This window comes from Lissotriton helveticus, chromosome 10 (genome assembly GCF_964261635.1).
Source record: "Lissotriton helveticus chromosome 10, aLisHel1.1, whole genome shotgun sequence".
In the NCBI taxonomy this organism is placed as follows: domain Eukaryota; kingdom Metazoa; phylum Chordata; class Amphibia; order Caudata; family Salamandridae; genus Lissotriton; species Lissotriton helveticus.
The window spans coordinates 1,052,186,254-1,052,209,744 of record NC_136071.1 but is presented as its reverse complement, the minus strand read 5'-3'; positions in this window follow the sequence as shown (position 1 = coordinate 1,052,209,744).

Sequence of the window (23,491 nt, the reverse complement as noted above, 5' to 3'; positions counted from 1 at the left end):
AACGGATAGGGGAAGAGTGGCAGAACTCCCTTCTGTGTCTGGAAAGGGGGGAGTCGACCACACACCCAACAATTAGTGGCATTGCTAGTCTGGTGCGAATAGTGTAACATTCGGATAAAAGTATTGTTGCGCATGGCAAGTCTGTAGGATAACTCGTGAGGAGGTAGTTCACTAAAAGTGTGCTCTACTTTATCATTAGAAGACAAATGTACATGTGAATCAATAGGAGGAAAATATACATGTAAAACATAACTTACGCATGTAACCGTAAGACTCAGAAATAACATAAACAGTAACGTGATCACGTATCGACTGCGTACATTTTTACAATAGCGTATTTTCTTAGAGTTTCGACTAACTCTCTCACTATGGGGGTCTATCTCATACATGTCAGGAACCTGTCTAACCGCTTCACCCGAGAGGGACTTAGACAATTAAACTGTCTGACTTACTAGACCGTAGCTTTAATTTATACTCCTGCTGCGGAGTTTTCTCTAACAGGGGGAGTTTAGAGTCAGTATCTAGGCAGTCCTTGAAAAAAGTCTTTGGACGGAGTCCATGAAAACGTTTAACGTGACTGGAGTGGAGCCAGCCCTTGCGGCCCTCCACTTTGACTGCTGTCCTTGTGGTCATCAAAACGAGCTTCGGTTCTTTCCAGCGGGGCTCCAGCGGGCTTGAACGATCAAAATTCCGGATCAACACCAAATCGCCTGGAACGACCTCGTGCGGTTTCACTTGCGTGTTGTCTGGAAAGGCAGCAGCGACCTGTGAACGACAAGAGAGTAGTGCAGACATCAAGGAAGCCAGGTAATCTGTCAGCATATTACTGTCAACATCTGTAATTTTACGTGGCATTGGTGTACCCCACATGTTCGGGGGACGACCAAAAACAACTTCGAAAGGGGACAGACCTGAACGGGAGTGAGCGACCATTCTCATGTAAAAAAGGGCGACTGGCAGAGCTACCAACCAATCTACGCCTTTTTCGGCACTGACCTTCGCAATACGTATTTTCAGAGTCTGGTTATGTCTCTCGACGAGGCCAGCTGCCTCGGGGTGTCGTACACAATGGAACTTCCACTGGTACCCTAACAGAAGAGATACTTGTTTCATGAGTTCGGATGAGAATGGCTGGCCGTTATCTGAATACACGACCCTAGGTAAACCATAGCGGGGGAAAAACTCACGAACCAACTGCCTGGCAGTGGTCGCGGCAGTGTAATCTGGGACTGGATATTCTTCTGTCCATCTGGACAAAGCGCAAACTACTACGAGGACATACTTGAAACCTCGGCATCGATCCATCTGAATATAATCCATCTGGAGGACTTCAAAAGGGTGGTCAGGAGGATGGAATCCACCTTGTTCCACCGGAACACCTTTACCTGGATTGAACTGACAACATATCATACAGGTACGTACTTTCTGTTTGGCTGCTGCTCGTAAATGCTTGTTAAACCAAATATTCTGGATGCTGTCTATCATGGCTTTCTCTCCTAAATGTGCTGGACTATGTGCGGTATTAATAATGACTTGAACCATAGAGTCGGGAAGAAACCATGTGGCTTTTCCCTTCGTCAACCATCCCTGATCTGTCTGGACCCCTCCTTGTTCAGACCATTTCTTGATTTCGTCTGGGGTAGCATGTGTCTGTATGTCTAGTACATCTTGTGTAGGGTCTTTAACTGTCATACAAGTAATCTGTTCTGGAATATCTGTCTTTGTCGTGTTAACTGGAATGTCTGGAATCTGGGCTGTAAGCTTGGCTGTTCGATCTGCTAGATCGTTACCTTGGGAAATGGTGTCAGTGGCTTTCGTATGTGCTTTGCACTTCATAATGGCAATGGCTTTCGGTAAATGTATTGCTTCTAACAGGGCTTGAATGAGGGGGCCATGCTAAATCTTGGCTCCATGAGAGGTCATGAAACCTCTTTCTTGCCAGAGTACTCCAAAGTCGTGAACGACTCCGAATGCATAACGTGAATCTGTATATATGTTTGCTTTCAGATTCTTAGCTCGTATGCAGGCTTGGGTCAGAGCGATGAGCTCTGCTGCTTGAGCAGACAGGGTATCAATACGATGTGTTTCTATAACCTCAGTTTCAGTAGTCACTGCATACGCGGCTACTAGTTCTCCTGTACTTGTTCTCATACATGAACCATCCACATAAAGTGTCAGGTCGGGATCAGGTAATGCAATGTCAGTCAAGTCTTGTCTTGGCTTTGTCATGATGTTAATAACTTCCACACAGTCATGTGTGGCAGTGTTTGATGTACTCGAGGGTAACAGTGTAGCAGGATTTAAAACGTTGCAGCGTCTGATTTCTATGTGTGGCTGAAACAGTGTCAGTTCATAACCTGTTAATCGTGCAATTGTCAAATGCTGAGTCTGTGTTCGGTTTAAAAGAACTTCCACGGAGTGTGGAACTTGTACTGTCAGGGAGTGTCCTAACACTATGGAATCACTTTGTCTGATAGCTAGAGCTGTGGCTGCAACTGACTTGAGGCACGCAGGCAAAGCCTGGGCTACTGGATCTAATGTGCTAGAAAAATAAGCAAGAGGCTTGTGTTGTCCTGCTTGATCTTGTGTGAGGACAGATAATGCTGTACCATCACGTTCAGTAACAAAAAGAGTAAAAGGCTTACTGTAGTTTGGTGTCGCTAACACAGGTGCATTACATAAAGCTTTCTTTAACTCGTTAAAAACAAGTGTATGTTCCTGGGTCCAAGGGAGGACAGTCGATGTCGCTGCCTCCTGTGTCGTTAACTGTATCAGTGGTTTAGCTAGATATGCATACTGAGGAATCCATTGTCTGCAGTAAGAAGTGAGGCCAATAAAAGCTCGTACCTCCTTCTGTGTCTTGGGCTGTGGAAGATGTGCTATTAACTGGATACGGTCAGGTGTCAACTGTCTACCCCTCTTGGACAGTAAGTGTCCAAGGTATACCACTTGCTGGGCACAGAATTGTAATTTCGAAGGGGACACCTTGTGCCCCATCTCGGCCAGAAAATACAAGACTGTAAGTGACGCACGTTCGCAGTCACGTTCTGTACGGGCTGTGATCAATAGATCATCGACATACTGGAGCAGGGCAGTGTCAGTTGGCATGTGAATACTGTCTAGTTGTCTTTTAAGTGCTTGACTATAAATACTAGGACTTTCTGTGAAACCTTGAGGAGCTCGTGTGAATTTATAGCTTCTTCCATTTAAACAGAATCCGAAAAGGAACTGGCTGTCTGGATGAATGGGGACACTAAAGAATGCGTTCTTGAGATCAATAACTGTGAAGAACGTAGCTTCAGAATCAATGGCTGTCAATAGGGAAGAGATATCTGGAACCACAGGGTACTGGGGTATGATACATTTATTAAGTTCTCGAAGATCAATCACTAATCGATATACTGGAGGTGCATTTGGATCAGTACGTTTAAGAATCGGAATGATAGGAGAATTACATACATTGGAGTCAGTTTCTACAACCACTCCTTGAGCAATAAGTTCGTCAATAATTTTCGATAAGGCTGCTACAGCCTCAGGTGGCAATTTGTACTGTCGGATTCGTGGTAATACAACACCTTGTTTCAGAGTGACACAATAGGGTGTAATGTGCATACAACCTACATCAGTTGGACCTTGCGCCCATAAATGCTGTGGTACATTCAGTAATCTTGGATCAAAATCTCGTAACACATAATGACCTTTAAAATTACGTAAAAACAATCTCACACCTTCTGGGGAACAACATATAACCGCTCCTAACTCTTTCAATGTTTTAATACCAAGTAAATTTTCAGGACAGGATTTCGTAAGTAACAAGTCTGTAGTTCGGGACAATGGACCAACTTCTAGGGAAACTGGTTTCGATATTTCATTAACAATAGGCTTTCCTGAAAATCCCAGGGAAACGTTTCTTGAGCCTGAGAGTGGAGCCCCTGGAACCTCGTCATGACTGATGGTAGTCCTACTTGCCCCTGTATCAATCAGAAACTTTCTGTCTTTCCCTAATACTTGACTGTGTACATAGGGACCCTCTTGATCTACAGGAACATCGATGAGAGGCAAGCCAACCTCCCTCTCTAGGCTGTTTCATGAATACTGCTGATATTCTGGATAATCTGACTGTGCGTACTGGTACATCTGCTGTGTAACGTGTTGTGTGGCAGCTATAGGCTGCGGTACTGTAACTGTCTGTAGTGCGTTCTGCGGTGGCTGGGAATTCTGCGGAACTTGTTCTTGTCTAGGAGGACGTGGTCTCTCTTTTGTCTTACCTGTAGCTATGTTGTGTTTCAGAACTGCACATTCGTTTATATAATGACCTGGCTGTTTACAGTAATTGCAGGTCCCTTTAACAGGAGCTGCAGAATGACTAGTCTGATTCGGACCCCTCTTCTGACTATCTGGTTGAACAGACTGTGCAACTAGTACTTTCATTTTCGTGTCTTTCATACGTCTCCTTTCGTGTTCTTGCTTTTCCCTGATTCTGTTCTGGTGATATTGTAGCATCTGGAGCATTTGAGATGGGGTATTAGCTTGCCAAGTACTCTCGACTTTCAATACTCTATTTTTAACTTGCGGTAAAGAATTCTCAACTAATTTGGTAACAAAAAGATGTGGATACGACTCACTACTTGTTTTCAGACCGCTATTAATAATGAAACATTTCTCAAATCTGGAATAAAAATCACTAGTGTCTTCGTCTTGTTTCTGTTTACAGGCTGAGATGGCATCCCAATCTTCCTTTTTCGTGGCTAGTAATCTTGGCAAGACCTGTATTAATAGTTCGGGCAACTCTTTGGCTTTATCCCCAAGACCAGTACCTGGGACTCGTGCATTATCTTCGGTCTCTAGCGCGGTCCAATCTATCTTTTTCTCTCCCACCTCCCATTCTTTTTCTTTAAGTTTTTCATATATGCCCGCAGGCAACAGGACCTTTAACATTTTTATGATATCAGGATACGTGTATTCTCCCATACGGAGCATGTCCTTTAATTCACGATGGAACCCTGCTGGATCTTTATCGTGACAGGGTATTAACTGTTTCATTTCTAGTAGTTCTATTTTCGTGATAGGGGTGTAAACAAATACTCGTTCGAGATTACCCCCCTCTCCCTTAACTGGATGCACTTCTCGTAACGGATTCTGTCTGTCTATGTAGAACGGAGGTGAAACTGGAACAAAATGCGGAGTCAGGAACGTTCTGTATTTGTGGCGCTGTTCTAAAATAACGCTAATTAAATCGGTCCCTAGACCTTTCCATCTGTTTTGGAGTAATTCGTTCAATACAGTATATAAGGGACCTGGATCAGAATGCTGACTCTCGTACAGTGTGATGAGGTGCTGGATCATATACATACCCACCAGTCGCTGCTCGCCTGGGGGCAGTTTCAGAAACATTTGAGCCACTACTTCGTCTGGAAATGTGGCAGAGTCACTAACCCATCGGACTGCTGATCGGGCTAGTTCTTGTTCATGCATGGTACTAAGCTCACTGTAACCTATTCGTAATTTCAGAACTCTATCGGTAGCCTGGAATACTTGTTCAAGAGAACACTGTTCCGGTACGGAAGGAGGAAAAGCTTTCTTGTAATCTAGACGTGTGTGTCTATCGGGAAGTCTCGTTCTACCTACATACGCTATTCTGCTGGGATTCTCGGTGTCTACATCTTCGTCTGAAGAATCATTCTCTTTGTCTGCTACTATTCTTGCTTTCTCTTTTTGGTGTATACTTATAATTTCTTTACGGATCTTTCTGTACATAGTTTCTATACAATTTTGTGTCTTGTGTTTTCCGTCTGCTATATTATCACTCCATTTTGTCAGGACCTTCATCTCTTCTGGACTTTTATCAGGACGATCCTGTTCTCTTATTAAACAATTTATTAGAAATTGCAAAATCATGCCTTGAGTCTCGACTTTCCTGTGTGCCATAGCTTCGTGAATACTTTCTGGGTTCTCCCCTGTTCGGATAAAATGATATATTCGGTCTAAATGTTCTTTCATATCTGATATGGTGATCAAGAAGTTTGCAACTCGTCGTAACGTACGGAGTATAATATCATGTGATCTTCACCTGGCACTGGATCATATCTACAATCAGTAAGGAACTTCTTGAGGGCTTCGTACGTAGCCACTTTTGGCGTACGTTGTAACGCTGCATCTCTCAGCGTCAGTCGCTTTGTTTGAGGCGGGGTGGTAGGAGCACCTCCCCCTGCCCCTCTTGAACTGGAATCGTCAATTAATACTGGATGTGCGGCTGCTGGTAACGTGACTGGTACAGTAGGGATACGTAGTGTATGTTGATCCTGGGGGACTGGCGCATGGACAGGACCGACGACTGGAGGCACAGGAATTACATTATTAACAGGGGGCTGGACTTGAACTTGGACTGGCGGGGTAGGATCTGTATTAGCATATTCTGGGACAGTGTCGTCTAAATAGGAAGAAAGAAAAATTTCAGCTGCAGTCGGTTTATGACGCAGCTTAGTCGGAACCATGGGTGGCGGTAAATTATGGAGTGCTTCCGGGGTCGCCTTCGGCAAACCCTCGGCGAGAAGAGGATACATACCTCTAATAAGGGCATTTCTCTGTCTGTCTGACTGTTCTGCTCTAACTCGTCCACCTTCTTCGATTAATTCCCTTTCTTGGGCTTTTTCTGAGGATTCCCTACTTAATTCTGCTTTTCTGAATTCTTTCTCGGTTCTTTTATGAGATTCCTTACGCCATAACTCTATGGCATCTTTCTGGGATTGTCTAGCTTTCTTTTTCCATAATGCTTCTTCTATTCTCATGATGCACTCGGCATCCCATGTTCCTGATACAGGCCATCTATATTTCTCTTCAAGATGCTTGGTATAATCAACCCATAGATCTAGATACAGTATGGCATCTAAGCCATGCTTATGATACATGAAATGTCCAGGACTGTCCCTAGGAGGGACAGGAACTGATTCTTCGAGTAACCCTTTTCTGGTTTTTATCTGACGTAATTTCGAAAACAGCGGCATATTTGAACCGTACTTGAACTTGAACACAATACACAATGAACACAGTAATGAATAGCAAAACAATCATTCATACCACGACATCAAGAACACATTAATAACAGTTCGAACAGAATACTACCTGATACATTGAAAACACAATACTTGAATTTCTCGAGAACGGACTTACTAGAATTACTGGATGCACTGCTAAAACAGTACAGAACATACCGGTCTCCTAAAGAGACACGTCATACCGTATCCACCTAGGTGAACACGTCGGACCGGATCTGTGTACCCAAACCCGTCGGACCGGGCACAAATTAATGAACACCCGTCTAGATACCCCCAGCAACGGTACTCACCGGGAAGCAGAACTTGAAGGCCTCGGACTGGACTGGACTGTTACGATGTCTGGTTACTGCTATGCACTACGCATGCGCTTCGGGCTTCGGTTACAGGTGGGCCTCCGGATACCTCGGACCTTGCTCTCTCGGCTTGGGCTCTGGTCGGAACGACCTGCCTTCCTCACCGCCTCGTCTGGATGCCGGACCGCAGTCTCCGTCTCCTCCGTGGGCCTGAGGGAGACTTGAAGCAGAAATATCTGCACGTGCACGGTAGAGGTTCCGTCACGGCTGTAGAAGGGTCAGGGGGCCTGCGTTACATCGCCGGCGCGTGGGGAAGGGGCTCGTCCCTGTTCGGGCGCCATTTATGTGGTAAATAAATAATTAATTACCGGTACTATTTTTCTATACATTAACCAAAACAGATAGCTCAATAAATAAGAGGCAGGATCCGTGATATCTGAGTCAGAATGGCTTTAATCGGATGGCTCGAGCCTAAAGACCATGAAGTGGCATGCAATGGAATGGAATGGCAGCTGCAACGTTTCATCAACATTACATAGTATATATAGTAAAATAGTACAATTGCATTGCATACAGTAGGCGTAACAAGTGACAAACGTAAGATAAGACCATATGGGCGTACAAAGAAGGCGTGCACAGGGCGTGCACGTAGACATGTGATGGAAACGTCACAGAAGTGTCATAAATGGGTGGATACATGGAGGGGGCTACCTGGGCAGCTGGAACCTTTAACCTACTGGTGCGCGCAAACGGGCCATGACGTGTAACTAGGGAGAGCTGGGGGCTCTGACTTCTGCACTAGAAGAGGAGACTAAAGTCTGGGATGTCAGGACGACATGTGCCTATAGCATATCTGGTATCTGGTGTTTGGAGTACATGTTGATTGAATCTAAAAGTCATCAGGGCAGAGGCTACTTGACACTAAGGCTGGTGCATGCATATATTCTACGTGTATTGCGTGTGCTATGAATCTTCTATGGATATTAATTCAGTAATTCTCTTGCATGGAGACAGGAAGACTAGACTATAGCTGAAGATGTTTATGTGGTTCGTTAGCTTAGGAATGTGAAGCCGGGGAGCTGAACTGATAACTAGAGGCATAACGTATTCTTGGCAGACAGGCAGGCAGGCCAGGCCGGGCACCGCGCTGCTTGGCAGAAAGTAAGCGAAGGGTCAGGGATGCGGGAGGGGCTACATCGCTCCTCGGAGTGGTTTCAGGAGACTGGAGCTTGAATCTGGTGTCCGGGCCCTTTGAGGCCTAGAAACGGGGACAACTCGATGAATTAACGTGCACAATGTAAAACGTTGGCAACATAGGCCTAATACTCGTTGCTTTCATGAAGACGGGGTAACTGGCATACTAACGTTGGACACAACTATAATTGCGTCTTTATTCGGTCAAGGGGGAACATATGCATATCGATCATGCACATATAACATATAATGGGGAACACGTAGGGCACATGACAAGGCAAAATTCAATTTTCCTCACCAAGCAGCAGCAAAGCTCCAGCAGGGTCTGGAGGCAGGCAGGGGGGCAAGGCAGGGCCAGAGCCAGCACACTGGGTCTCCAGGCAGGGAGACAAGCCAAGTGGCGGTCCTCCTGGCCCCAGCAACAGCAACAGCCCCCTCTGGCAAGGATCCTGGAAGAGAACAGAGAACCAAGTGTAAGGGGACACAGCCCCTTCTTATACTACAAAATCCTTTGTCTTCAGGGTGCAGGGTGGGGGGAAACCAGTTGCAGCTGGCGTGGGAGTACCCTTGATGGCCCAACCACCCCTTTCATTCACTGGGGAGGCTAGGGTCGTTAGACAAACCACAGGGGGGCGGAGCCAGCATTGTGTGGGGAAAAACCCAGCCCTTCCAGGACCCAGGTGCACTCCTCCCACACATCACTCATGCTAATCTCACACTCACCACCGGGCAGACCCATCCAGACTTCCTGGAGCCTGGCATGCCAGCCAGCTCCAGCCAATCACGCTCCAGCACCCTCACTGCACACATACATAAATGTCCAGAAGTAGCACTTCCCAACTAGACACATACAAGCCGCAAATACCATCGCGCAGCATTCATTCTCACGATTTCACACATACCAAACTCGAGCCTGCACTCCCCACACATCAGGAACTAACATGGACACACACATTCCCCATGCATTCCTATGGGAGGGCAGGCCAGCCATACTACACGCACGCACTTTACTCTGGGACACAGGGAAAAAGTGCGCAGAGACCCAAAAATCACTAACACAGGGTCACAAATAAAAGCAAAAAGATTAGGGGTGAACCTGCCTTACGGGCCAAGTCCAACACAACCCCCTTCCAGCCAAAACGCAGGGCAGACCAATCACCACCGTGATGGACTTCCCTGCTTGGGGCGATAAAACACGGACGCGGGCCCGCAACTGCAGGGACACCCTCCTGTTTTACACCACGGTGAACCCCTAGGGTTCCTTCTAAAACTACTGTAGGGACTAACTGGGGTACGCCACTGGTACTCTCCAGCTGCCCTCGGCCAGGACCAGGCCCTAGGCCACCCAGGTGCCACTGGATCCTGCCTACTCACAAAGTGGGGGGTAGTAACCCCTGGCACATAATAGCCATTCTCCACTCTTCCTGTCTGCAAGACAGGGCTAGACTGCCACTGGTTCTCCAGCCTAGGGTCTACAACCTCAGGCGGACAAGGAGTCTCAGGGAAGGCTCTCCTCCCCTTACCTCTTCTCCTAGGGTTCCTCCTCCTCCTGCGAGGGGTCCCCTCTAAACAACATTCTCCCAACCTAGGGTTTAACCCCTCGGGTTGCACCGGGGTCAGAGGTGGGCTCTCCCACCCTCTGCACCCCCTTCCAGAGTCCTGCTCCCTCCCAACCGGGGCGGTACTTCTGGAAAAAGAACTGGTCAGGACACTGATTACAGTAGTCCCACCCTTCAGGTCAGGCGGATCCTGAACCTGGCCTTCCAACCTCTGGTCTAAAACCTTTGGTGGAACCAATGCCTGGCACCCCAGGACTTCTGGGGACTCACATACTATCCCCCAATCACTCCTTTCGCTGGACTCCGGTACCCTCCCTACCGGAGCGGTACTGCCAGACTCAAGAACCATAGAAGCTCCGCTTACAGATGCTCCAGGTCCTCTACACACTAGGAGATCTCCCTCAAGTGAACTAACAGGCAAGCCTAGGTTCCCATCCTGGTGTTCCCTAAAGAAACCATCCAGGCTCTGTGACAGGGCTTCGGGCGTCTGGGGACTCTCGGTCACACACTCACTCCTGCTCCACTGAGACAGGCAGTCAGCCCCTACACCCTCCTCACTAACCTGGGACCTAGCTGGGCTACTCTCACCCTCCTCCACCACGCTGGGCTGGAGGACACCTGACCCACTATTGTTGGAATCACTCACCAGTGACTTTAAAGAACCTCTCGCACTGTACCAGCACTCTGCTTCCTCTGCAAGGTCCCAAGGGCAAAAACATTTCAGCTTCAGCAGGTGCTGGCGCAACTCTGGACAAACAACACTGAGCAACTGCTCTTTGAGAACCATATTGACTATTCCGTCCACCTCATTGTCCGAGTTAGCCCTCAGCCAATCCCACATTGCATCAGAACAGTCATCCACAAAATACCCCCACTCCTGGTGAGGTGGTTTCCTAAGGTTCCTGAATTTCACTCTGAACTCCTCTTCTGGGGAAACAGGTACCATACTCGGGGAACTGGGAGTGGGACTGTCTATACTAACATTTAAATAGCTGCCACCACTGGACTCAACCCTCCCTGGGGAATCCAGAAAACCATAACTGCACTCAGGGGATAACCTATCCTCTAGGGTTACCTTCTCCCTGAACAAGGCCCTTTCAGCCTCTAGCTTGGCGTGCTCCAACCTGAGCTGTTCCATCGCTAGCTGATGCTCCCGCTCTTCCCTCCTATCCAACCACTCCTCTGGGGACAGGACAAGGGATGGGGCGCTGGTACTGACACTGGACCCAGCAAAGGACTCCCTATCTATGGGGTCCTCACTATCTGCTGGTGCCCATTCACTGTCACTCTCATCCACTTCACATTCTTCAGGGCTCCCCACAGACTCACCACCCTCATGGCGTGCGGCCCGGGCCCTATCTCTCTCACTGCGATCAAGATACCACTGACCCTTTTGCCATTGGATCAGGCTGTCCCTAAGCTGGGACTGAGTATCCGACTCACTCACCTCCATGCCTCCCTCTTCACCGAATCTGACCAGCTCTGACCTACTGTACCTAAAAAGACCACAGAGATCAAAAACAGGCTCCATTTTGGCGGACGTTCTCAAGAAGAGTTTGACACAGGGAACCTGGGGGTCTGTGCTTAACAGGAGTACACAATTACACAAATTCAGCAAGATTCCTATCTCAGAGAACTTGCACTCCTCTATCCAGTGTAACACACCCTCATTTACACACACCCCCCCTGGTAAGGCAGTTTCTACCACCCCTGATTTCTCAACCTGACCCTAAGCGACACAGGTACCAATGTGGGAGTAGGGCGGGGAACAAGGTACTGGACACAAATCACAAAATGACACCTTTCAGGAGAAGCAATACTGATCTTCCCTAAAAAACAATAATCCCCAAAAAGTGGTTATCTAAAATTGCAGAGTTTTGTAGTGTGGCCTGTCGCCACTGTGGTACAGCGCAAACGCAAGTCCAATCCGCACCGCTTGCCACCAATGTTAGAAACGGGACCCCCGGCCGGCCAACGCTCACGCCAAAGTCAGTCAGGGATTACCATTTCTAAGTCAGGGCAAGGGAGTTACACACCAAGACAACCCCTGCTCACCCTCTAGGTAACGTGACGCGAGCAGCAAGGCTAATATCGGAGGCGATGTGTAAACCGTTTGCGCGTGCACCCCAGCGACAACACCCTAGGCCCACCACAAAGGAAACTCCACACAAGGTTATATCAAAAATAGCCTTTGTATTATAATAATAAAAACACATTAGATAAGACACACACTTTACAATGTGCCAACAGGCACGGGCAAGATTTACAAGGGATTATGTACAGGACAGGGCCACCTGGACCACTGTCAGGGGTATGCACTTTTTCATCTGATACTGCGTATAAGTACATCTTAGTAGCAGTTGACTCATGCACACGCTTTGTGTGGGTTTGGCCACATCGCAGCGCTGATTCACGGACTGTCATTGTTCTGTTACCAACATTATGGCAATCACTTCTTACACAAAACATCTTCCTCAGCATCAAAAGCAGCATAGTATTTCAAATCAGAAAACAAACTTTCCACAGCATTAACATCCCAATCATCAGAACGAATGTTTTGTTTCACCACATCCCCCATATTCACTCTAAGTACATTAGGAACATTAACGACTTCCGTGGGGCCATGAATCTGAAACCGAACTGCATCCCACACGATTCCATCAAGGACAGGCCATGCTGTGATGTTAACCAAAGTCAAGTCTCTTTTTAATCTGTGTGTAGAATGTGAAGAGGAAAGAGGGGCCAAAGTTCCATTTAAATGAGTAATGCATGTTCTTTCCTCGACATAATGTCCATTGATGATTCGGAAAAAATAAAACACAAAACCAATTGACATAAAAAGGTAAATCGAAACAAGGACTAGCCAAATGTAAGTCCAAGGCGGTATCAAAAAATGTTTTTTAAACAGTCTTGCATAAACTGCAACACGAGAGGGTTCCTTTGAGGCAAGAGAAACAGAGTCAAAAGAAAATCTGGAGTCTGTGGCTAAACGTGCTTGCAGGTCAGGTATGGACAAATCAGTGGGATAGGCATAGTCTGTCTCATCAATGTTAGTTCCCGGTAAATTGTTTAATAACGGACTGGAAAGAGCAGGTAATTCGATGGCCACTTCAGGTTCATTATTAGAAGCAGTAGGCATAACTGAATTTCTCACAATGGAAGGACAGGAAACAGCCGGTGTCATGCTAAGAAGAATCGGCCACTCTGTGTATCTTGACATTGTCAATTGAAATAAACCTGTCTCATAGGACGTCTCAGACTCCCAATGTTTAGACAAACCAGAACATGAACTTATAGTACCTCAGGGTACGTGGAACTCATGAACACTCTTTCGTTATATTATCATTACAAACCAGAACATGGAGTAAAGAAGACACATGTGCATTTGAAATGTTTATTTACTAATGCCGTCTTCTCAGGCGCAGTATCTTAGATAATACAAGTATACTTATTATCAGTAGCAAAATTATCAGCATAGTTACTAAGACATAAAAAGCGAATGGTGACAGCATGTTAACATGCTGTAATGAATAAGAGTTAACAACACTTATATCTCACCCTCCCTAACACATATATTACATTATTAGCTAAGAAGGTCTCTTTGGGTTGTTTTAGGGCGGGCCCATACCTTAGTGTCCTAGCATGAAGGAATCACATCAGCATACACCAGCTCTCTCTGCATGTGCACCGCATCAAGTCTGTTAACAATTCTCGTGCAAAGCAATATCAATCCCGCCTCAAGCCCAAGTTGGCAAAGGCTGCACTTGTGTTATGACTATGAAGGCGTGGAGATCAGACCTCATAACAATTCCATATCGTGTTGCTCCTGAAACTTCAGCACTCTCCGTGCAGACATGGTTTATTAAACAAAGCTGATATCAGAGCAATAACATATTATTCTCACATACACCACGGCAAACCACTAGGTTGAAAGCTAAGTCAACAATTAAGGGTCGTGTGCAGAAGTTGCAAGAAAGGAAAAATGGCGTTTAAATCTCAAATGTACCTATGCTAACTTAACACGATATAAGGATATATAGGAGCTATATAACACCCCCCCATGATCCGAGAACGGACTAAATAAGATAACAGAAGTGCCATCACATGAGAGCAGAATCCAACAATAAACGAGCATGAATAAAAATTAAATTATAAAAACTAATGCTAAAAAATAGCCCAAAAGTATAACGTGGCTCAAGCCAATAGGCAAGCAAAAAATAAAATGTGTTGACCAAAAGTCAATAAAATCAAGGAAATGCTATTAATCAGCATGTCAATTCGAGGCAGTATTTATGATAAGACTGTATATGAAAAGTAAGCTGCAACATCCTCCAGGAGGAAGTCACTGTCCTCATCCGAAAACAGTTCAGCCATCCAATTTAAAAGATGAAAGGAACATACGTGATCTCCCAGCACCGGATCCTCTATAACCATCAGAGGACAGCTCGGTGGGTTTTCAATAAAACTTCGTTCCAAGAAATTCTGCGCTGCCGACAATACATCCCAGGGACCCATTAGTCCATGCGCCACCGCCAAGGCCATAATCCTCTCGTCAGAACAAACCAACTCGTGAGCAATGATAGGACTCATCAGCTGATTAAAATCGACGTCAGAAGAAATCGGTCCGCAGAGACACAAATCAATGGCCCAAAGGAAATCACAGGTCAGGCAACGAAATACAGGCTGGACACAGGTGAAATAGGAGAACCGAAAAGATAATCCAAACGCGTGGTCTTGCACAGGAAGGGCATCCATATTTAAAAAGGCAGAAAACCACCAAGGCGCCAGCCGCTAATGCAAGAAAAAACGGGAACCCTCCAAACAAGGATGAAAAAATAGAATGGAAGAAGGCAGGGATGACTCCAAAAATTTTATCAAAGGAAGTCACGAGACCACTGCTAACAACTTTAAAAAAATGTGCTAGGCCCGTTGTGGAGGATGCGTTAAAGATAGAACGAACCATGGCTCCGAAATGCAAAGGCAAATCAGTATTTAAAAGAGCCTGAACCTCCGTACGGGTGTTAGCAATGTGAAGCACGAAAGTTTCACGGGCTGAGCTCAAGGCCACCTCTTTCTGGGACAAAAGAGCTCTTATTCTAGCCATGCCGCTGAATTCTGCTCCCAAGGTCGGTATCTGTGGCCAAATGGAAGACTCCCTATGTTCACGTGTGGGAGGATAAAGAACATTTCTGCAGCAAATAACTCGCTCACTTACTGTTACTATGAAAGCTATACCTTTAATTAACCCACAACAGTTTTCATTATTGAGCATCAAATAACTACCATTTTCTAACAATTTAAACGTGGGGATGACAGCAGGAACTGGCGTGCCCTGTAAAACGCAAGCCATATTCGGTCGGTCCTTGTTACATGAACCGTGTAACTGTATGTGTCTGCACATTAAAGAATGATCTGGCGTCTCAGTACACTCCTCCCCTGTTAGATAAACCTCCTGTTCATCCTTGAAACATCTGTATGTGTATGGGAGTGACCAGACCTCATGAAGAAAACCGCTACCTAAGGGTTCAAAACGACCTATTGGCACATATTTCATACAATTTGAAAACTTATATAAAGCAAAAGGCAGTGTTATTAAACCGTGGATAAGCCACGTAGCAGCAGTGGCTTCTGCCACAGAAAAAGGTAAAGATTCCAACCTTTCAATATGTAACATAGAAAAGGAAGCATCACGCATTGAAAGCAAGCGTTGTTTGTCAGTCAAATTAAACGGTGCAAATAAAGAGGAAACGTTCATGTATCCCCAGGGAACTTTACCCATTTTCAGAGTCTGAAGTGTCCATGCAAACTGCATGATTGACCGTAATTGATTTTGACCATGGTATAATACTGACACTTCATCATGCACAATATCAACAACAGACGACACAATATTATCCAATGTGTAAATTCTAGAGGAAAGCACGTTAATGCTATTGTCAACAACTGCAAGCACTTTCTCAAGATTCGCCTGATCAATAGCCCTAAGGCGTGTAGCAGCCTCAATCTGTGACAGTTTCCAAATTTCATTGTAAACCCCATATAACCACCTTTTCGACCTGCCACTAGCTGGGCCTTTAATGAAATCATTCAAATCCACGTCTGCATTCAGTTTGGAAAGGTGATACTTAACCGCAGGTAAAGTTGAATGTTTCAGTCAAGCTTGACACAACTTGCCCACAGAGTAAGAGGTGACAGTATGACTCAAATCAAACCGGGGATCAGATCTAACAGTCCTAAAACCGTCAGTTATATTTAAAAATCTTTTTTGGCAAGAATCAGCACTACGGTGCCAAAGCAGCCAACCCTTAGGATTCATACTGGAAATGTTAAAGGAGGAATTAAGAAGCAGAGCCTGTATATCTTTAATGGACAATTGAGTAAAATTACTCCAATCCTCATATTCCTCCAACTCCGGGAAAGACGGGGTGTTTAACCTTTTAGATGTAGCCAATCCAAAGCATGTGGTCTGGGAAATTGTTTCATTTAAAAACAACATATGATTCGGGATGAGACATGCACGGTGCAAAGCCTCAGTGCCTCGTACCTGCCAGGCCCTTGAACCCCAAACCGATTTAAGGTCTATTGTTTCCTTCCATAACTCATAGCCCCCAGTAACTAATTGATCTAGGAAGGTTTTCGAATTCAACAATTTTGTATCGGTAAGTCTAACCTTGGACAGTGGCTGTTTGTGAAATTTAAAATAAAAGGACTCGGGATTGGACTGATTAAAGTCAGTGAAATAAGTATACTTTTTAAGAAACGTTTCTGAACTCCCTTGTGTAGGTGCTGGGCAATGTTCCCACTGAGTAAAATTAACAGCATCCCTTCGGGAAGATGTTTTGTGTAAGAAGTGATTGCCATAATGTTGGTAACAGAACAATTCACCATAATTAGCAGATTCTAAATATAACTCCTCAGCATCAAAAGCAGCATAGTATTTCAAATCAGAAAACAAACTTTCCACAGCATTAACATCCCAATCATCAGAACAAATGTTTTGTTTCACCACATCCCCCATATTCACTCTAAGTACATTAGGAACATTAACGACTTCCGTGGGGCCATGAATCTGAAACCGAACTGCATCCCACACGATTCCATCAAGGACAGGCCATGCTGTGATGTTAACCAAAGTCAAGTCTCTTTTTAATCTGTGTGTAGAATGTGAAGAGGAAAGAGGGGCCAAAGTTCCATTTAAATGAGTAATGCATGTTCTTTCCTCGACATAATGTCCATTGATGATTCGGAAAAAATAAAACACAAAACCAATTGACATAAAAAGGTAAATCGAAACAAGGACTAGCCAAATGTAAGTCCAAGGCGGTATCAAAAAATGTTTTTTAAACAGTCTTGCATAAACTGCAACACGAGAGGGTTCCTTTGAGGCAAGAGAAACAGAGTCAAAAGAAAATCTGGAGTCTGTGGCTAAATGTGCTTGCAGGTCAGGTATGGACAAATCAGTGGGATAGGCATAGTCTGTCTCATCAATGTTAGTTCCAGGTAAATTGTTTAATAACGGACTGGAAAGAGCAGGTAATTCGATGGCCACTTCAGGTTCATTATTAGAAGCAGTAGGCATAACTGAATTTCTCACAATGGAAGGACAGGAAACAGCCGGTGTCATGCTAAGAAGAATCGGCCACTCTGTGTATCTTGACATTGTCAATTGAAATAAACCTGTTTTCCTTACGACCAGGAAGAGGTGGCAAAATGACTGTTCTTGTGCCCTTCACTCCAACGACGGGAACCGGAGCTCGATAGGAAGTACCAAATTCTTTCTTGTTATCGATCTTCTCTCGAACCAGTTCTCCAACTTGGGGTAGCCAGCCAACTACCGGGATCTGCAACGCATCATCCGACGTGGAGGGCAAATGTTCCTTTGCAAGACTGTCTCTGGTCTTTTGTAGATTCTGTAAAACATTGCAATGTTCATCTGCGTCAAAGGAAGTGGCGCGAACCACATAGTCTAGACCGTCAAGGTCAGGGACGTACATCTTGATTCCAAAGAGCATTTCGTATGGGGTCCGCCCACCCAGAGACCTTCTAGGGAGATTATTAAGAGCACGCTGCACGCCATAGAGGTGAGCCAGCCAGTTTCTGCCAGTGCCTATAACTCGGGCTGTCAAAGATTGCTTTAAATCACGGTTCATTCGTTCAACTACACTATTACCCTCAGGTCTGTAGGGTGACGAAAACTTGACTTGGACCCCCATCGAAGTCATGGCATCCTTATACGCCTTAGAGGCGAAAGCCGGACCCTGATCCGAATGGAAGGTACCACAGGCAAAAATCCCTATAAAGACACGCAAATCTCTAATGACAGTCCGTGAATCAGCGCTGCGATGTGGCCAAACCCACACAAAGCGTGTGCATGAGTCAACTGCTACTAAGATGTACTTATACGCAGTATCAGATGAAAAAGGACCGCAGTGATCTAAATAAACACAACTCAGCGGTTTATTCGAAATGTACAACTGAGTCTGTGGCGGACGCGTAGCAGTCGAAGGTTTAATCTGCTGGCATATGTCACAAAGAAGGACATAATCACGCGTCTGTTTGTACAGTCCCCGCCACCAGAAACGTTGTTGTAATTGAGTTACAGTGGCCGAGACGCCCGCATGCGCAGACGCCACACCTTCATGAGCCGCTGTAATCAAGTCTGCTCTGCGATCCGAGTTGGGAATCAGCCGTTCCCCAACATCAGGAATTGTCACAAAAGGAACCTTTTCGGGACTTAAGTGGTATTTGTACTTCGAAGGGAATCCCGCAGGATGTTTACTTCCCTTCTCAGAGGCAGCAATCGCTGCCAAGATGTCGCTATCAATCTTGGTTTTAGACCTAGTAACCGCTGCAACTAAGTATGTAGATACTGCTGATTTCGCTGCTTCATCAGCAAGCGAGTTGCCAACAGCGTGAACTCCTACGCGCTGATGACCGAGAGTATGAATAACAAAAACGAGCGGCAACTTAGCCTTAAGCTCTGCCACTCGAACCCAGATCATTTTATGTTTTATTGTGCTACCCTTTGAATCATGAAAATCATTTTGAATCCAAAAGAACAAGTTTTCATTGTAAGACTGGACACAGTAGTAAGAATCACTTACAATCAGAGTAGTAACACTTGGATCCGCGTACTCTAACGCTAGTAATAGAGCACGAAGCTCTGCCAATTGTGCGGTGCAATCACCCAGGGGCATCGTGTGCACTTCCCTGGAAATGAACTCATCATTCAACATAGCACCGACCACAATGGCGCATGCGGAAACGTAGGCATGTTTAGAGCCATGCGCAACCTGCGCCGACCCATCAGTGTAAATGATGCAATGGAAGTCCTCCAAAGGTCACATAGCCAGAGGGGCAGGATGAACGAATTCATACTGCAAGTACTCTTGCGACCGTAAGGAGGCGTCAAAAATAAACATGACATCCGTGGATGTCAATGACGCAGCCCACTGAATCCACCGAGGGTGCAAAGCTTTCGAATTTGGTACACTGGCTTTCGTGACTGCCTCCAAATGAGGACAGGGTGTTACCACTAACATGCGTTTCCCCTGCGACAGTGCTCGTTCCTTAAGAATCGCCATCTGTACAGCAGTTAAAACCTTTTCCACAGTGGGAAATCGCAATTCAGCCGAAGTGTACAAGTGTGACTTGTAAGCAATAGGTACTGTGTCACCTTCATTAAAAGTCAGGTACGTGAAACCCACCGCCCCAGGAATTATTCTTATCACCAGGTTGGTTTGGTTATCACGAGTCAGTAAGTATTTAGAAGCGAGCAGATCAGCCTGCAAGGATTGCAAAATGGCTGAATGCTCAGGCAGCCAGCATGATTTTGAGAAAGTTGGTTGTATCAAAGCATACAAAGGCTTGAGACGCTGGGCATATTCCGGAATGTAAGTTCTGCCAAAATTCAAGAAGCCCAGCAAAGACTGTAATTTTTTCAGTGTTGTAGGAGCGCGCAATTGTGCGCATTTCTCCAAGAAGTGAGGAGCCAAACCTCTACCTTCATTGTTCAGCTCATAGCCGAGGAACAACACCGTGTGTTCTGCAATGTGCGATTTTGCAAAATTAAATTTGTAACCCATATCAGCAAAGGTACAAATGATGGAATTCACTCGACACAGATGCATCCAAATTTCGTCGTCAGTGAGATAAATGTCATCCACATAAGAACATGCATCTGGATCGATACCCTCCAATAGAGTGACTATTCTGGAGGTGAATACTCCAGGACTATTTTTGTAGCCCATTGGGAGTCGCCGGAAGCATTTTTGCACACCAGCGGATGTAAAACTTGTCCATTGGGAGCTAAAGCCATCCAGTCTGTGGGCATAAAAACCATTGGAAATGTCAAGCGTTGTCTTGAAACGCTTACGCACTAGACTATCCACTAGGGCAGAGCCGTGAGTATTCTGTACTGCACAGTTACGGCAATGCGAGTTCAAATGCCGGTAATCCAATACCAAACGATATGATCCGTCAGGTTTGGTCACAGTAAAAAGGGGATTATTCATTGGTGACACACACGTTTCAATAACTCCCTGATATTCCAATTGTTCAAGGATTTCTGCGACGGCTGCTTTAGCTTCACGCCGTATGGGATATTGAGGCTGAGGCTGCGGCTCAGACCGCAAAGGAATTTCGTGGCAAGGGGACAATTTGTCCCAACCACATTGGTTGCGGTAGAGAGCCGGTGCAAGAGCCCGAGCCCACTCTTCTGCAAAATGCTGCGCATGCTCAGTCGAGACAGTGTGCGCGAAACTGGGAAGGATTACCTCCTCCCCTCGCGGCGCTGCGAGCACAAAAGGTGGGGGCCAGTCAGCCTCAGAAAGCAAAATGTCGTACGTAGACGACAGGTTCTCCCAAAATACCCCTCTGACAGTACGCTGTATGTCACCTTCAATTAACAGGACAATTTCAAAAAGTCTTTCAGGGGGAGCTAATCTCGTATCGGCTGTTTCTATTACAACAAACACTTCAGTCGCTGTCACCCTCAGTAGTGGACGGAGCGCCTCTCTGACTATGGTAATCTCCGCCGCGCTGTCCAGCAAGGTCAGAGCCCACGTCAGATTCCGAAGCCGCGTTCTCACTATCTGTGGCATATCTATGCGCTGTTAAGGCTGCGACTTTCTTTTTCGCAAACTGCGGACGCTTAGGCGTAGAATCCTCCTGCTTCACTGCGCCGTCCGTCTGGCGGGACTGACCACGTCCTTGTTGGCCACCACGTCCACGTCCACCCCCTCCTCCAGTGGTCTTCGGGACCGATGTTTCCTGAAAGGAACGAGGAGAGCGTTGATCAGAACCCTGAAATCGATCAGGTGATTTAATCATCGCGCGATCGCGCAAATCATAAACTTTTTCTGTCGGCGCAGGTGCTTGTACTGCAGGAAAAGAATCCTGAGTCTGTGTATTTTGCTTCCCCTGTGTCTGTTTCTTAGGCCAACTTTGTTTTTTGGACTTGGGCTGGACATCTGTCACTGCAGATTGTCCCTGAGGTTGTTTTTTCTCCTTTACTGGAAAATATTTCAGACCTCTACTTGTGCGGCCAATTGTCTTATAAGCGGCCACCACAATCTTTGCTAACTGGCGGGGTTTGTCGGCATCGGGCAGAGCAGCCAAAGCATTCGACACCTGAAAGTTAACTGCATCTCCTTTAACATTGGAGAGAATGAGATCACATACAATCTCAAAAGAACCACACAGGCGCATACCCAATTCAACCGCTGCCTCTGGACCGTGATCATTCTGAACACGTCTAATGATGTCAGGCAGGGCAGTCATAGACGGGGTGCCGAAGCACCTTGTATAAACTGCCGCAAATGTTTTTCCCCAGCTTTCACAGTCAACAAGTTCAGGAGTTAAATCCTTCGGTAGAGTAATCGTCAACATTCTATGTTTATCAGCAGGAGTAGAATTTGGAAACACCGCCTCCAGTTGATCAAACTTCTCTGCTAGCCAGAACGGGAAGTCATCGTTGTCAACCGGACGAGCACCAAAAACCGAATTAACCATCACTGGATTGAGACGCATTCCGCCTCGATCGATGGGAACGGCCGCACCCACCTGGGGACCACCAGGCAGGTGGCGACCGATTTATTGCACTAATGCACGAATCACGGAAATGGAAACAACATGTAGCCTACCAATTTCCTGCAGGGTACAAGCGCCGTGATTCGGGTGCGGGGTAAAGCCACCCAACGCAGGCCAATTTGTACCTGGAATTGAGAGTGGACCTAACCTCGCCGCGGACAAAGAGTGGGGGAGGGCGCCATCAAACCAAACTCGATGCTGCCAATGATCAATAGGTATTTCCAATGCCCTGTACGGCGTATACTCAGCCGGGACATCCGAGGCGGTGTAGGAGTGGAACAAACCAGAATCAGCGTCCACAGCCGGAAACGTAACCCAAGAGTAAAACAACTCGTAAGGAAACGCCGGATCTGCACATACCACGAAAATCACAGCCATCCCATCTACTGGGACCTGGTACGTCTGAAGATGGTTGCGCACCGCTACGCGACTATGCTGCGCAATAGCCACCGCCGCCATGACAACACTGGAAACAAGAAAACACAAAGAATACTTTGTAGCACAACTGGGTAGTAATTCAAAGAAACCGTTTAAGAAAATATCAAGCTTGAATAAAACCTATTCCAAAAAATATGTAAGTTTCACCGACACCCCGCTTTCCGGAAACGGAGGTGAAGGTGTTAAGGCAAGAACGATAAACTACTCGAGTGTCATGATATAAGACCACCGAAAACGTTGGGCGACATCTTGGCAGCGATTGCTGCCTCTGAGAAGGGAAGTAAACATCCTGCGGGATTCCCTTCGAAGTACAAATACCACTTAAGTCCCGAAAAGGTTCCTTTTGTGACAATTCCTGATGTTGGGGAACGGCTGATTCCCAACTCGGATCGCAGAGCAGACTTGATTACAGCGGCTCATGAAGGTGTGGCGTCTGCGCATGCGGGCGTCTCGGCCACTGTAACTCAATTACAACAACGTTTCTGGTGGCGGGGACTGTACAAACAGACGCGTGATTATGTCCTTCTTTGTGACATATGCCAGCAGATTAAACCTTCGACTGCTACGCGTCCGCCACAGACTCAGTTGTACATTTCGAATAAACCGCTGAGTTGTGTTTATTTAGATCACTGCGGTCCTTTTTCATCTGATACTGCGTATAAGTACATCTTAGTAGCAGTTGACTCATGCACACGCTTTGTGTGGGTTTGGCCACATCGCAGCGCTGATTCACGGACTGTCATTAGAGATTTGCGTGTCTTTATAGGGATTTTTGCCTGTGGTACCTTCCATTCGGATCAGGGTCCGGCTTTCGCCTCTAAGGCGTATAAGGATGCCATGACTTCGATGGGGGTCCAAGTCA